General features: G+C 39.7%; 1 long non-coding RNA gene across 4 annotated transcripts in view; it reads right to left on the bottom strand.

The window, feature by feature from the left end:
- The window catches only part of LOC110398367, a 411,724-nt gene that overhangs the window by 349,612 nt on the left and 48,601 nt on the right, over positions 1-13,511 (bottom strand). For all 4 annotated transcript variants that reach the window (XR_002438350.1, XR_002438349.1, XR_002438348.1 and 1 more), the window contains exons 3-5: positions 12,063-12,176; positions 4,483-4,596; positions 3,149-3,221 (exon numbers count right to left, since the gene is read on the bottom strand). This is a non-coding gene — a long non-coding RNA (uncharacterized LOC110398367). The remainder of the gene's footprint in view (positions 1-3,148; positions 3,222-4,482; positions 4,597-12,062; positions 12,177-13,511) is intronic.

Raw genomic sequence — 13,511 nt, 5'->3', positions numbered from 1 at the left:
AGTGAACTGCCAAAGAAAGATTCTAGTTATTTTCCAGTTTAGTCATCAAGCACAATTTAGAAGCGTGGATGGAAAACATGTTGATGATCAAATTCTAATATAAGCACAAAAATTGATTTAAGATGCTGCCAAATGCAGAGCACAGTAACATTCAATTCCACATATATGTTATTTCACAAAATTAGTGAGAAATAATTTCAGTCACTGCCAGACTGGGTTAATTTTTGAAGCATGCTTCTGTTCATAAGGTGCTGTTTGGGACTAGAGAGGATGGTAGACTTCTGCAAGTTGTGTCACTCATTACTGTACTGTCATTGCTCTGTCAACCTCTTATGGATTTAGGCTGTGGACTGTTAAGACAGATGGGTGTGTGTGGTACACATGATGCATAATGAAGCTCCACTCTCTATGAGAGCCTCTAACATTGCCTTAATACTTTTTTACTGGCTCTTCTCATTTTCATTATAAGGGAACTTTCTCAAATTGCCAAAATCCTTCCAAACGACCCCACAGTAACTACTGTAGACTACAGTACTTCTCAACTGATTAAATATTATAACCAGAATGTAAAAAATATATTTTTACTTGATTCTCCTAGTCAAGCAAAGCAAGTCTTTGACAGAAAAATAATTACCCAGAAAAACAGGAAAAAAATGCAAATTAAAATTAAGATTAAATTAACACTTACTACTTTCTCTCTCAAGCTACCTTCGCTCTAAAGACATCCATTACCTGCTGTAACATGTGACTTGAGAGACCCTCACATAAGATTAAGCATTTCTTGGTAGTAGAAATGGTGTCAATGACATTTTGTTCTCATTAAGGGCAAATAATGCAGAGAGATTGTTACAACTGTATGTCTGAAAGATTAAATCAATTCTTTTTGGACATATTTTCTCTCTAAAGACGCAAGTTCTGGTAGTGTTGGCAGTAAAGAAATTTAAACTTACATGCATGTGTACACACAGGAACTAATTTGAAATGACCACTATTACTACTGTTCTTCAGCCTAATTAGCGCCGAGAAGGAAATAACTGTTCTGGTTTGTGGGATTTTTTGAGGTTTTAGTGGTTTTTCCTTCCTGTTCTGTGTCATGTGAAACACAGTACTTTGTACAGAAGTCCTGTAAAGAGAAACATCCTTCAAAGCTGTTGCTTGGAAAATGAATAGGAAGAGTAGCATTCCACCCCAAGATACTTACCAGCTCAGGAATTGAGGAATTCCTTCTTGGAAAGGAAAGTCCACACATCTAGCCCTCGTTTCACATTTCATTGAAACAAGACTACTGCACTGGGTACAAACGAGGGATGCATGTGCTCATCTGAAGACATACTTTCAGACTCCCAGGTAGGGCTGTCATGCCCCAAGCCCTATGACACATGCTATTTTTCACATAAGAAAAGTATGAGTTCATATAAGAAACTACTTTCATCTACTGAAAACATAAATGCTCCAACTTGATTCAGATTCTCTGAAACAAATGTAGAACCAGTCTGCACAAATTTCATTGTTTCAGACCTCTGTACCATGTCTGCTTTAACTTTGCCCATCACATCTGCTTTACCTTTGCCCAGTCAACAAAGCTGTCACCCCAGCTTGGCTCCCTTTGTTTTCCATCGGGACTTTCCTTTTATACCAGGGGAAGCTGCAGTTAATCATAGGAAGCACAGACCAATCAAAGAACTCTCCATATAGAAACCGATGACAGCATGAAGCACCACAGCAGCAATTAGAACAGCTTTAGCTTGTTTCAAACCACAGGTCAATGAAAAGGAAAAAAAAAAAAAAAGAAAAACAAAACACTGTCTGCAGAAGTGTCTATTCATAGAGAATTCCAGCCATTTTCTTTTGGAGATGGATAGGTAGAGATGTGGACGTATTTGTGATAAATTTAAGTGCCACAGTCAGCAATCTTGCATGCTCATTTAACATTTATCTGCAGCTGGCCTATTACATCAGATTTCCCTTAGATCTGCATAATCTATTTTGAATTGATTTGAGGGAGTGCAGGACTGCAGTGCTACATGTATCAGATTCTTTACCATGGCCAGAGTCAGGAAACGTCTGCTCCCATCGAAAGGCTTTCTCTGGAAAGCACCACTATATTTAGTAAATATACTAAATTTAGCAAAGGCCATTCCATCACATTAAATTTTCTTCCTCTTTTTACAAGAGAAATAAATATAACAGATTGGGAGGATGAATTAATAAGAGAGATAAAAGCAGATTATTCTGTTTCAGTTTTTTCTTTTCTCAAAAAACTCACACCCCACACTAAAGATGACTAACAGCAGGGAAATACCTTCTTAAATCCTTCCCTCCATTAGAAGGGCAGGATTTGCATGAGGTTGCCATGAAGACAGGTTAGTGATCTGTACTTCTACAGAAAGGAGAATTTATCCATTTTGTTTCCTAAAGAAAGACACCCTTCATTTTACAAAGAACTTCAGACACATCTGGATCACCCAGCCAGCCAGCCAGATAACACCAGAGAAAAAGTGGGTTTAAAAAACAGCCATCTGTTGATGCTGGAAATAAGGGATGAGTACAAACCCCATCCCACTAAGGGAAGAGAATACAAAGGCTTATGTAAAACTTGAAGGATGCACACAAGATAGCCACTGCCAACAAAGCTATCTGCAGAGGGTTGCTTCTCTTCTCCGCTCACTGCAAAATCAGTTTACTAGCAAACAAATGGGAACTGCTCTAAGATACTAGAGCAGAGCACAACAATTCAGTTGGAAGGGAGCTACAAAGATCATCAAGTCCAACTGACTGACCACACTCAGGATCTCCAAGCTCTGCTATTTTCCCTGTCTTCAGAAGCTTTGTGTTTTCAAAAATCATGGGTCAGAAAGGAAAATGTATGTACAAGAACCTTATGTATACAAACCACCAAATACAAAAACTGGCTCAAGTTTGTGGCTTTCAGGGGCTGCTGGAACAAACACAACTTGATACATAGAAGCTCATCTTAAATAATTTATGGCAAATAACATTCGCTGTAATTTTTCCTCCTTTCTCTCATTGACCACTGGAAATCAGAATACACATGCAAGCCCAATTCCATGCATGCTTATTGGTTGGCTACAATTTTTTCATACAATGTAGAGTTTTAGATATTTTCAGAGTAATCATTTGTACTCACAGCGTGTTGCATCTAAGTTGCATCTGTCTTAAATATCTGTGTCTCTCCTCTCCAACTGGAAGACTGAAAAACCCTAAACATAAAAATAGTAAGAAACGAATAAACAACATGTTCCCATGACATGTTATCAGATGAGGTACTTATATCTTTCCCATTACAGTAGTATGTCTTTATAATAAATTCTAGCCTCATGCAAAGACTCAACACAAAGTCCCTCATGCAGATTTGAATCTACATTATCTACATTACCTTGCACTGGCTCACTGCCAAAAGGGAAATTTTACCTGTGGCAATTAAAAAGAAGACCCAGGTGTAGGCAAAATAAACTGCAACTGAAGTGCAAGACTTATATGCAAATGACATTTTGCAATATTTGACCCCCCTCTCCAGCAATAACAATTCAGTGCCATGTGCAAGACAACAGACAAACCTGCTCTAAGAAAAGAGGTTTTTCTGACAATTTAGAAAGCATCCTAGATATAAACTAAAAACTTTAGGACTGACTGAGAAAAGTCTGAAAAAGATGTTAACTCTATCAAATACATTTCATGGCTTGGTCTTAACTCTGGTTCCTTTTTACTCAGGGACAAGCATGTCTGCAGCAAGGGGCTTCATCTGGCCAAAAATTAATGTTTTTAGCTTAGTGTATCAAAATTTGAAATATTTTTATTTATAAACGTTAAAAGCAGACTTTTAAGAAGCATAGCTAACACACAGCAACGTCCACAGATGCAAAATCATAAGGCTGATAGATGGACATATGTATAACCACAGATGACTGCTTGTGTAGCCATCAGTGCTCAACAATGTGACATGAGTTTGGGATGTTTTTTGGAAGAATTTATTTTTATAAATACAATGCTAGCCTCCCAAGATAGATGTAATCTTGCTACTATGCAATGTAAGACATTTAATAGGATCCTAACTTGACTCTTCCCTCACCTCTCTCTTCTGAAGTTTCAATAAAACCCCTTCCTCTCATCTTGAAGATACAATATTGTCATGAAAATTTGCTATGAACCTCAAGACATGCTTTCCTTTAGTTTCCAGTGTTTAACAGGAGGGGACTGATGCATGCTGGAGGCATTTAGGTTTTACTTGAGCAAATTCTTACGCTAGCCAGAATGAAATTAAAATATACCAAAAGTGAGTGAGAAAAAACTACAACAGCAGAAGTATTCTTCCAAAATAAGTGTGACCACAGCAGCAGTGGCCATGAGTGTGCGTCTATCCAGATGCTTATTCAAGGTTCATCACTATGACATCAGAATTTTTCAAATCTGTAATGACTATAAAATACAGAGTAGGGTAAATAAATCTTCCCATTTCCTTACAGAAGCTGGCAGGATTCATAGTTTCTGTAAGAGTGACCGAGTCTCCATCATGTAATAAAAGACAGCTTGGTCCTGGCATCCTATAACTCAAGCAGGCAGATCAGTGAAGCAGCACTGCAAGAAAACAAACAATTCAACCGGCAACTGGTTTCTAGTTTTAGGTGATACAGATGAAGTCCTCTCCAAGGGATTACCTACAATGAAGTAGTTAGGTTAAGACTGTCAATGCATTACCAAGCTTCAAAGGAATTGTCCTTGCTTTTTACATATAAAACTGTCTCTATAACACGCTGTTTATATCATCCCATGCTGTTCATACATTCACACACACATTCATAAAGACTAAGATTTTTTCAGTCTACCATGTAAATATTTGCAGTTTAATTGTTCCTGTAAAAAGAACAACAAAGGCTATTGTAAAAAAATGTTGCTCATAAATATTTTTGGATTTTTCAACATTTATCTATCAATAAATAAACAAAATGGCTTTTCACTGCAAAATCAGACAATTTACAAAATTCATAATACAGTTTTAACTCATTTTTCCATCCTTTGCTTTCTTAGCAGATTGTTTACTTCTCCCAGGTGAAGCCAAAACATAACTGTAGGGGAAAAATGCAGTACACAAGGAAAAGACTCTTTCAGTCATTAGGTCTTTTTCATTGGCAGCTTTCCACGTGTTTTCATCTGTGAATTTTCTAAGGTAATGGCCAATCTCGAGCCATGTGCTCAAGTAATAATTTCATGATAAAACTAATCTTTCCAATAAATAGCTCTCTGAAACACTCTATTTTTCATTTTCAAAGAGCCAGAAGGATTATGCTAGTGATTTGGATATCTATTTTTCTAAAATTGCCCTCCAAGTCTTCCTTATTCTAATGTAATGCTCTGAATCCTTAGCAAATAGGAATTGCACCTAGAAGAGAAGGAAAAAAAAACACAGCAAAAACAAATGTATCCTTAGAAAATCACCAATGTAAGTAGTTTCATTCCTTGTACTAAAAACCATTTGAAAACTGATCTACTGCATATACTTTCCTTTCAGAAAATGTAAATTGATCTTTCAGTTTGAATACCTGTCAAAGCACAACCACTATAGCGTTGATAAGTCATGTTGCTCATCAGTTGATAACTTCTGATACACTGCAATCTTACTTGTAGCTCCAGAGGAACTGTGGCACCAGACTGCATTCAAACCAGAGTGAAGGATGTTCTGCTTTAGAAAATTTGGCACCAGTAAGAGTGATGAGTTTATTTCTCCCACCAGTACCTCCTGAAGTGGTACAAGAACACACTGCAAATAAAGGCAACTAAAGAAATTATGCTGAAACAGACAGATCATGTTTTTCTTTTATTTTTTTGCAGCATAAGGCAATTGCCTCTATTTGACATGTGCACACCTACACAGCCCACACTGCAATTCATAGTACATCCTCCAATATGCCATCTGAGAAGCCCTTTTCCTGAATGCTTCCAGCTCCCTCTGAAATCAAAGACTGCTCACAATTGAAAATAACAACAGAATCAATGAGCATCTCTCTGTATCACAGAGGTAGATGGCTCCATGAAGTCTAACCAAATCACAGAATCATAGAATTAGCTAGGTTGGAAAAGACCTACAAGATCATCCAGTCCAACCATCCACCTACCACCAATAACCCCACTAAACCATGTCTCTCAACACTGTATCTAAATGTTTCTTGAACACCTCCAGGGACGGTGACTCAACCACTTCCCTGGGCAGCCCATTCCAGTGCCTGACCACTCTTTCAGAAAAGCAGAATTTCCTGATGTCCAGCCTAAATCTCCCCTGGTGCAACTTGAGGCCATTCCCCCTCATCCTGTCACTAGTTATTAGAGAGAAGAGGCCGACCCCCAGCTCACTACAACCTCCCTTCAGGTAGTTACAGAGAGTGATAAGGTCTCCCCTGAGCCTCCTCTTCTCCAGACTGAACAATCCCAGCTCCCTCAGCCGCTCCTCACAAGGCCTGTGCTCCAGAACCCTCACCAGCTTCGTCGCCCTCCTCTGCACATGCTCCAGGGCCTCAATGTCTTTTGTGCAGTGAGGGGCCCAAAACCGGACACAGTACGCGAGGTGCGGCCTCACCAGTGCTGAGTACAGAGGGATAATGACTTCCCTACTCCTACTGGCAACACTACTTCTGATATAAATATATTGCATACATATACAATATATTGTACATATACTATATTTCTGATACAAATCAGTGCATACACCTTTAAGAATCACAAAAACTTAATAGATTTCTCTTTTCTTATGTGCTTACTTGATTATTATTATTTTATTACTAAATCAGGCATTAATTGTTCCCAAAACAGCACTTGTTTGATAGTCTTCATGAACTGTCGTCATGTCCCATCCATACAGCGAGTAAGGAGAGGTACTGCCAGCTGCCAGGAACCAAAGGATAGATAACTTTAGTAAGAAAGGTAGAAAAGGGGCAGCCAGCCTTACTGGGGCATTCTGAGGCCTACTTATGATACCTTAATATTTAATACTCACTCCAGCAAAACTGGCTGACTTTGTGCCCTTGGAAGATCACGCTCTGATTTTTATTTATTTATTTTTACAGACTTACAATACTATTTATAGTTCAGCTAGTGTCTCTAAAGTTTAATGCATCTCAACAGGAATTAAGGACTGCAAGTCCTTCTTGCTGAAGGACTTCTTCAAGTCTGAAAGTGCCGTATTTGCCCAAATGGGCCTACTACCTCCAAACTGTTCCTGGCTTTCGTGCTGCTTCCTTTCTAGTACGGACACTATTCCGTATATTGTGCAAGTCTCACTTCTAATTTCTGCCTGATACCAGTGGATTAACTCAGTGTCCTCCAGCTAAGCCACCTTTCAATCCCTCTTAATTGTTTTGGAGAAACTGCTGCTTCCTCCAGTCTCAGCAACCAATTGCTTCCTTTCTAAGGAAAGAGAAGCTAAGAGAAATGCTCATCCTTGAAAGGTAGAAGCCATAGGTCAAGTGACAGCAGTGTAATAAATCTTCATTTCCTGCACAATACCCTGAAGGTGATCAGTAAGTCACACGTGGGCAGGTCCTCACAGAAAAACTAATTTAAATTTTAACTCTGGAGTTACTGCCAACTTGATTCCCATATACAAGCATCTCGACTGAATAAAACAAGGTGCCTGTAAATCTTGTCACTGGTGCAGAAGGAGCTAAAAAATGTATTTTCAGTGAGCAGAACTCAGCTCCTGCTAGGAAAGGAATCTATCCTTGGATTCCTGGAGGCTCCCCTTCCTTCACTAATCTCAAAGAGTAGAACACATGCAGACACCAGCAGTCAGCTTTCTGATGGAAATGAAAGAAGTTCCTGAAAAACCTGAATGTATAAGGTAAATAGCTCTACGTATTTAATAGCAGAAAGGAGAACTGGAAAGCTATGCTAACTTTTCCTTGTTTGTACAAGGCAGATGAAAATATTTAGAGGGAACATAAAAAGGTAAAACTTCGCAATGCTCTAAGTGGTCTAAAGAGGCAGTCAAAGAAAATTCACAGCTTACTGAAAAATTAGCAAGTAAATCTGAATAACATCAGTCAAGGTGATAACCTCAATGGATTAGGCAGCATTTACTCTTTAGAGAAATCTGAAACTGTCACTGTGTTGAAGGGAGTCTGTCACCTTTGCCATTTGGCAGAGAAAGAGAACAGTGAGTTTTCATTTGAGTAAGAAAAAGATCTCGCATCTATTTGGCTATGCTCAACGCAGTGCAGACACGAGGCTTTTAAATGCAAATGCTAAAGAAAATGCCAGGAATGATTGCAAGTCAGTTATTAGACTTTATATCAAATGGTTTACTTGCATGTTTACTCAAAAAGTCTGTTCCAGGTTGTGGACAATGCCTGTATCAATGACATTACCCACTGTGCTGGGAAAAAAAGGCAAGCTTCAGGGAGGCACAGGAACACTGGTTATCTGCCGTCCTTTTTGCTCGTTTCTAAATGTATGGTTTGGCACACAGAGTGCCCTCATCATTTGGAACCTTCACTCCAAGAAGTAACCTCTTCTCAAAAGTTAAACATGAAGACTTTTGTATAGGAAATACTGAACAGTGAGAAAATTGCCTCTGATTTTAAAGGCTGTTGCAGTTTAACCAACAGGTGGCACAGCACCACACAGTTGTTTGCTCACTCCTTCCCCTCCCAGTGGGATGAGGGAAAGAATCAGAAAAGAACAAAGTAGAGCTCGTGGATTGAGATAGAAACTATTTGCTAAGATAGAGAAAATGAAAAGGATAAAAGTATATTAGTTATGATAATAATATATGTATATATATATTTAAACAAACAAAAACACAAGTGGTGCATAAGCAGTTGCTCACCACCCACCAACTGATGCCCAGGACATTATGAGAAGATGAGAAACTGAAACATCTTTGGCTCTATGCAGCACTGCTCAGTAACAACTAGAAACAACAGGTGTGCTCTCCTAAAGTCGAAGCATAGCATCATACCAGACACTACGAAGGAGAAATCAACTCCATCCCAGCTGAAACCAGGACAATGCTGAGAATTCACTCTGTGAGCAGTGCATTTCCTCTGACTTCACCTGGTTTGAAGTGATGTCTTGAGTAACACAGGGGTGTGGGCTCTTTCCAGGGGAAATGGGAAAGGACAGCATCTCCAAAGTGGGAGTCCACTCATTTAATGAGTGTCTAGACCTTTCTGCTGTCTACTTGAGACTTCCTACTGGTCTAGTTGGACTTTTAGACTAATACAGCAAGGTGAAATAGGTCCCCCAAAAATATCTTTCAAGGGATTCTGTTTTGCATATTATTGACTACTCCTATTTCTCATAATTGCATGTGTTCTTCATAAGCCCTCGTCATGAAAAATGACTTTTAGCCTATGAACTGTCTCTAAACACTTCATCTCCATTATTTATTGTGTGGTACAATTGGTCTGCTTAATTACTTGCTTCTGTCTTCTTGTGCCCTCAACAGATGGTTGAACACACTAAAATCAAGAGAATAACTGAGTTGAAAAAACCAAACATTTTTTAGCTGAAGAAAGACTGATAGCATAATGTGCTGTATTTTTACAAATTGATGCCATTTAAATATTTGTGAGCAGTGAGTAGGCTCCATACTCACACTGCAGAGTTTTGCATGTGCTCATCTCACTCATGAAAGCAGCTGCTGCACATACTAATCCCTTCTGTTTAGTTAGGTTTATTTCTATTAATTTGCGAGCAAAAAGAGCTGCCCAGCTATGGGCAGGAAGAATATGGAGAGTTCTGGAGTGCCAGACAATGGGTGGCATCTCTCAGAGAGGACTGGGAAAGCATACAAAGCTACAGGTGGTATTTTTAACCTTCGGATGATAGAAGCAATGAAGGAGCAGGTTGCAGCCCTGAAGAATCATCATTCAGCTCTAAAAAAAACCCTTGCAGGTGTTACTCGGCCCTGAACAGATGCTGCAGCTCCAGCCACAGCTCAGGCACGACCACCTCTGCAAACACAGCCTTGTGTTACCACGCACTCTACAGAGCCTCAGAGCTATTTGAAAGACACTGTATTACTTATTTCTGACAAAAACTATCCCATTTTTCTGTGTCTTCCTATGCAACTTTCCTTGAGTAGTACTGAAGTGTCTGAAAGCCACCTGAAAGCAAAACCCCTTCCTCTTTTTTTTTTTTTTTTTTCCTGAGAGAAGAGGGGAGAACTTTGTAGCAAAGGCAGATTTTCCTTTTTTACATATCACAATATCTCCTGAAAAGTAACCACAGCTTCACCTCAGACTGACAGAAATTCCACCACCTATGATAAGTAAGCATGCAAATTTTGCTCTGGCATAAAACAACACCACCACCAAAAATGCCACAAAATCCCTTGAAATCCAGTAGGCAAAACTAGAGCCATAAATTCCACTATTGCAGTGGAATGCATGGACAACATCCCACTGCCAGTACAAAGCAGTTCTGGAAACTTAACCTTCCATTTTCAGCTGAGCAATGTCCTGCCTGAAATCAGCGCTGAGCCTGCCTGTTCAGCCAGTTCTTTCAGGACAGCTGTGTTCAGCAGGCTGGACTTTCCTCCCACTACTCTTATGTCTCTGCCCTGGCTCCTAGTTCTCATTTACTCATTTGGATAAGGGATGTGAAATGAATGTCACTTGCTGCCACGCCAATGGCTTTTGCTCAGTACCACCCAGCCAGGCATCCTCTGCTTAACAATCTGCTCTAAGTTTGGGCTCTTTGGCAGAAAAGTCTAGCTTTCATTGTTGTTTTGTTTACGTTTCCTTTGGCCCCCTTAGGTACCTTCTGTCTTCTCTAAATGCATATGATATCATAAAGAATTCCTTTACAGAGCTCCCTTTTTTTCCCCCCTCTCTCTGTCAATCACGATGAAGCTAAGGTTGTCTCTAAGCTTCTCTCTGCTTTCAAACACAGTTTCACACTTTCTGTCTCAATTCTGTTACATGCTTGTCAATCCCATTTGCTCCTTAACGTGGATAAGACCAGACTGACTCTGCTTATAAACAACAGGCCTTTCTGAGAGTTATAGTATTTCCTGAATATCGTTCAGATTTCCTGCAGAGTGAATTGACTGCAGAAGGCACACAGCTATTTTTAAATCCTATTTTTTTTTCTTCTCATCTGCCCCAGATTAAAACTCAAAAGGATTTAGAATAGATGCTCCCAACTCATCACAGTTTCTCATATATTAATATCTAAGGTCACCAATATCAGAAGCTTGAAATGCTCCATATTGTGTGCTGCAAGTTCAACTTCAATATTCTTTTCCTGATTTTTAAAAAATATTAACTGTTTAGATGTGTGGATCGAAAATTTTGCAGGTGCAGAGCCTGAAATACTCTGATGGAAACAGAGCTCTCCAAGTATGCCATCTCCTGTAAGAAATCAGGTGCTTTAAGAATGGGATTCATCACACAGATCATTAGGAAAGGAGTCTATAGGGTGTTAGGCTACCCTAAATTTTGAAGTCCATTTGTCAAATACAAGACTAGATGATATAGTTAGCATCTCTTTTAGTGAAGAAAATGCATTACTCTTTCAGCTCTTGGCAGGCTCTGAGTCACACCCAGAAACAAATCTCTGAAGAATGCCAAAGCCCAGAAAAAGACCTCCAATAAGAAAATTACACCAAGTGTGCACAAGACAGTATGAGCATGCAGGAGTATGCGTGTACACATGAGAATGGGTGTGTGACATGACTGTGTGTGCATGATAGCACAGAAGGGTGCATGGGAATGATAGTGCAGATCAGCGAGTAAACATAACTGTTGTTCTTGCCAAGCAAGACGCACTGAAACTGTGAAGGAATAGAAGAAGAAAGCATCCTTGCAGTGAGCAGAGAGACTTAGGAACTGTTTTATCCATAGCTTTCATATGTCTAAGAACTCAAACAACATGGTGCCAGCATTCCCTTGTGTTAACGTGCTCGTTCTGTGGGACACTGGAGAGCCAGAGGGCTTTGACACAAGCTGGTAAAAATGTTAATGTACTAACTCAAGAGGAAGATGTCTGAAAGTTTAAGACTTTTTCAATCTACCGAAGGGTGAGGTGCAGATGTTGTAACGACTTACACCATCATCAGATAAAGCTGACAGCTGCTTATTGCCATCATTAGAAAGAAGGCTGAACACATGAACTCCAAAGGGAGCAATGGAGAAGAATACACTGTGACTTCTTGCTGGGACCTGCAGGAAAGATGAGAAAGAAAATACCATGGTAAGTCAAATTCCACAGGTTAGTACTTGACGTTAGATGCTATGCAGATCAGCTGCCTCTGCAGTGGGAATGCATTTAGAGTATGTAACAGTAAGAGGCAACGCCTCTTAGCTGAAGCTGGCACTGGGCATAATCTCAGTGGGATAAGAAGATCAGGAAAATGCAGTGCTTGAAGTTTTTCATCCTTGAGCTTTACTCTGCCAGATCTTGGCTCTGAGTCACAGGTGAGGAAGCCCAAACTCAAAACTGTACCGATGAGAGCATGAGGCAGCTCCAGAAAAGGGACTGGGCAGGCTGCATGAAGAGTCCAGTAGAAACAGCATGCTTGAATTTTCTCCAAGCATGGCCAGGGATGACGCTGCAAGCATTTCTCCAAGAAGCATGACGTAAAAAAATTTAGTTTTATGCAGCTGAAACCGCTTGGGTCAAAAACAGCAGGCAGTTATAGCAAAACAACAGGATGGCAAGGGGAAGGAAAAAAAGGCATGAAATCTACATGTGAAATATCTTCTTTTGCTGCCTTATATATGTGTTCAACTTCACATATTGGATCAAAGTTCCTTTTTAAAATTATAATATTTACAAAATAAAAGCATCAAAAATAGAACTGATGAGGTGAAATGTTTAGATCACTATAAAATGGTTTGGGTTTGTTCTTTTCCCCCTCTCCATTCTGGTAAAAGAAAACAAATCTAAGTTTTCTAGGACAACCATTTTGAGTGGTGAACCAAAATCCCATTTTCCCCAACAGCTCTCCACTGGCCACTGCCAGTCCATTAACACCTCTCAAGGCCAGGTACTTTAGGAGCTGAGATAACCTGGCAAGTTTTGAGTTAGAGGCACCAGAGTGATGATCTTAGACAATGCCAGCTCTCATTCGTCTTTGCAATAAGGATAGTTAACTAGATTCTGGCTGTACAAATAAAGGGATTCATTCAATTTCTCTACTTAAATTACTTTTTTTTACACTGCCAGGTAGCATGAATGGTGGAAGTCAGGTCCTTCTCTTCCCAGAGTGGAGCCTTTTTTTGTTTCAGGTCAAGCATTTTGAGGGAGAACTCCAGATGAAAGTCCTTTGGGAACTTCAGGGTGTCTGTTAGTATTTTAGAGATAATCGCTATTTCACCCAAGCATGAAAGTTTCAGCTGTTTGCCAGACATACTGCTAGCTGCAAACCACCCACCTACTCTGCTATCAAGCACTGTTTGTTCAGGCATTGGAAAGAGCTCTTCCAACTGGCCTCAAATCAATGTCTGGACAATTCTTAGCATGACATGTCAAAGTTCCTATGGCTCTTCCTCATG

The sequence above is a fragment of the Numida meleagris genome, chromosome 4 (assembly GCF_002078875.1).
Source record: "Numida meleagris isolate 19003 breed g44 Domestic line chromosome 4, NumMel1.0, whole genome shotgun sequence".
Taxonomy (NCBI): Eukaryota; Metazoa; Chordata; class Aves; order Galliformes; family Numididae; genus Numida; species Numida meleagris.
Note: the sequence above shows the minus strand (reverse complement) of the source record. Positions and strands in the feature narration are given on the sequence as shown.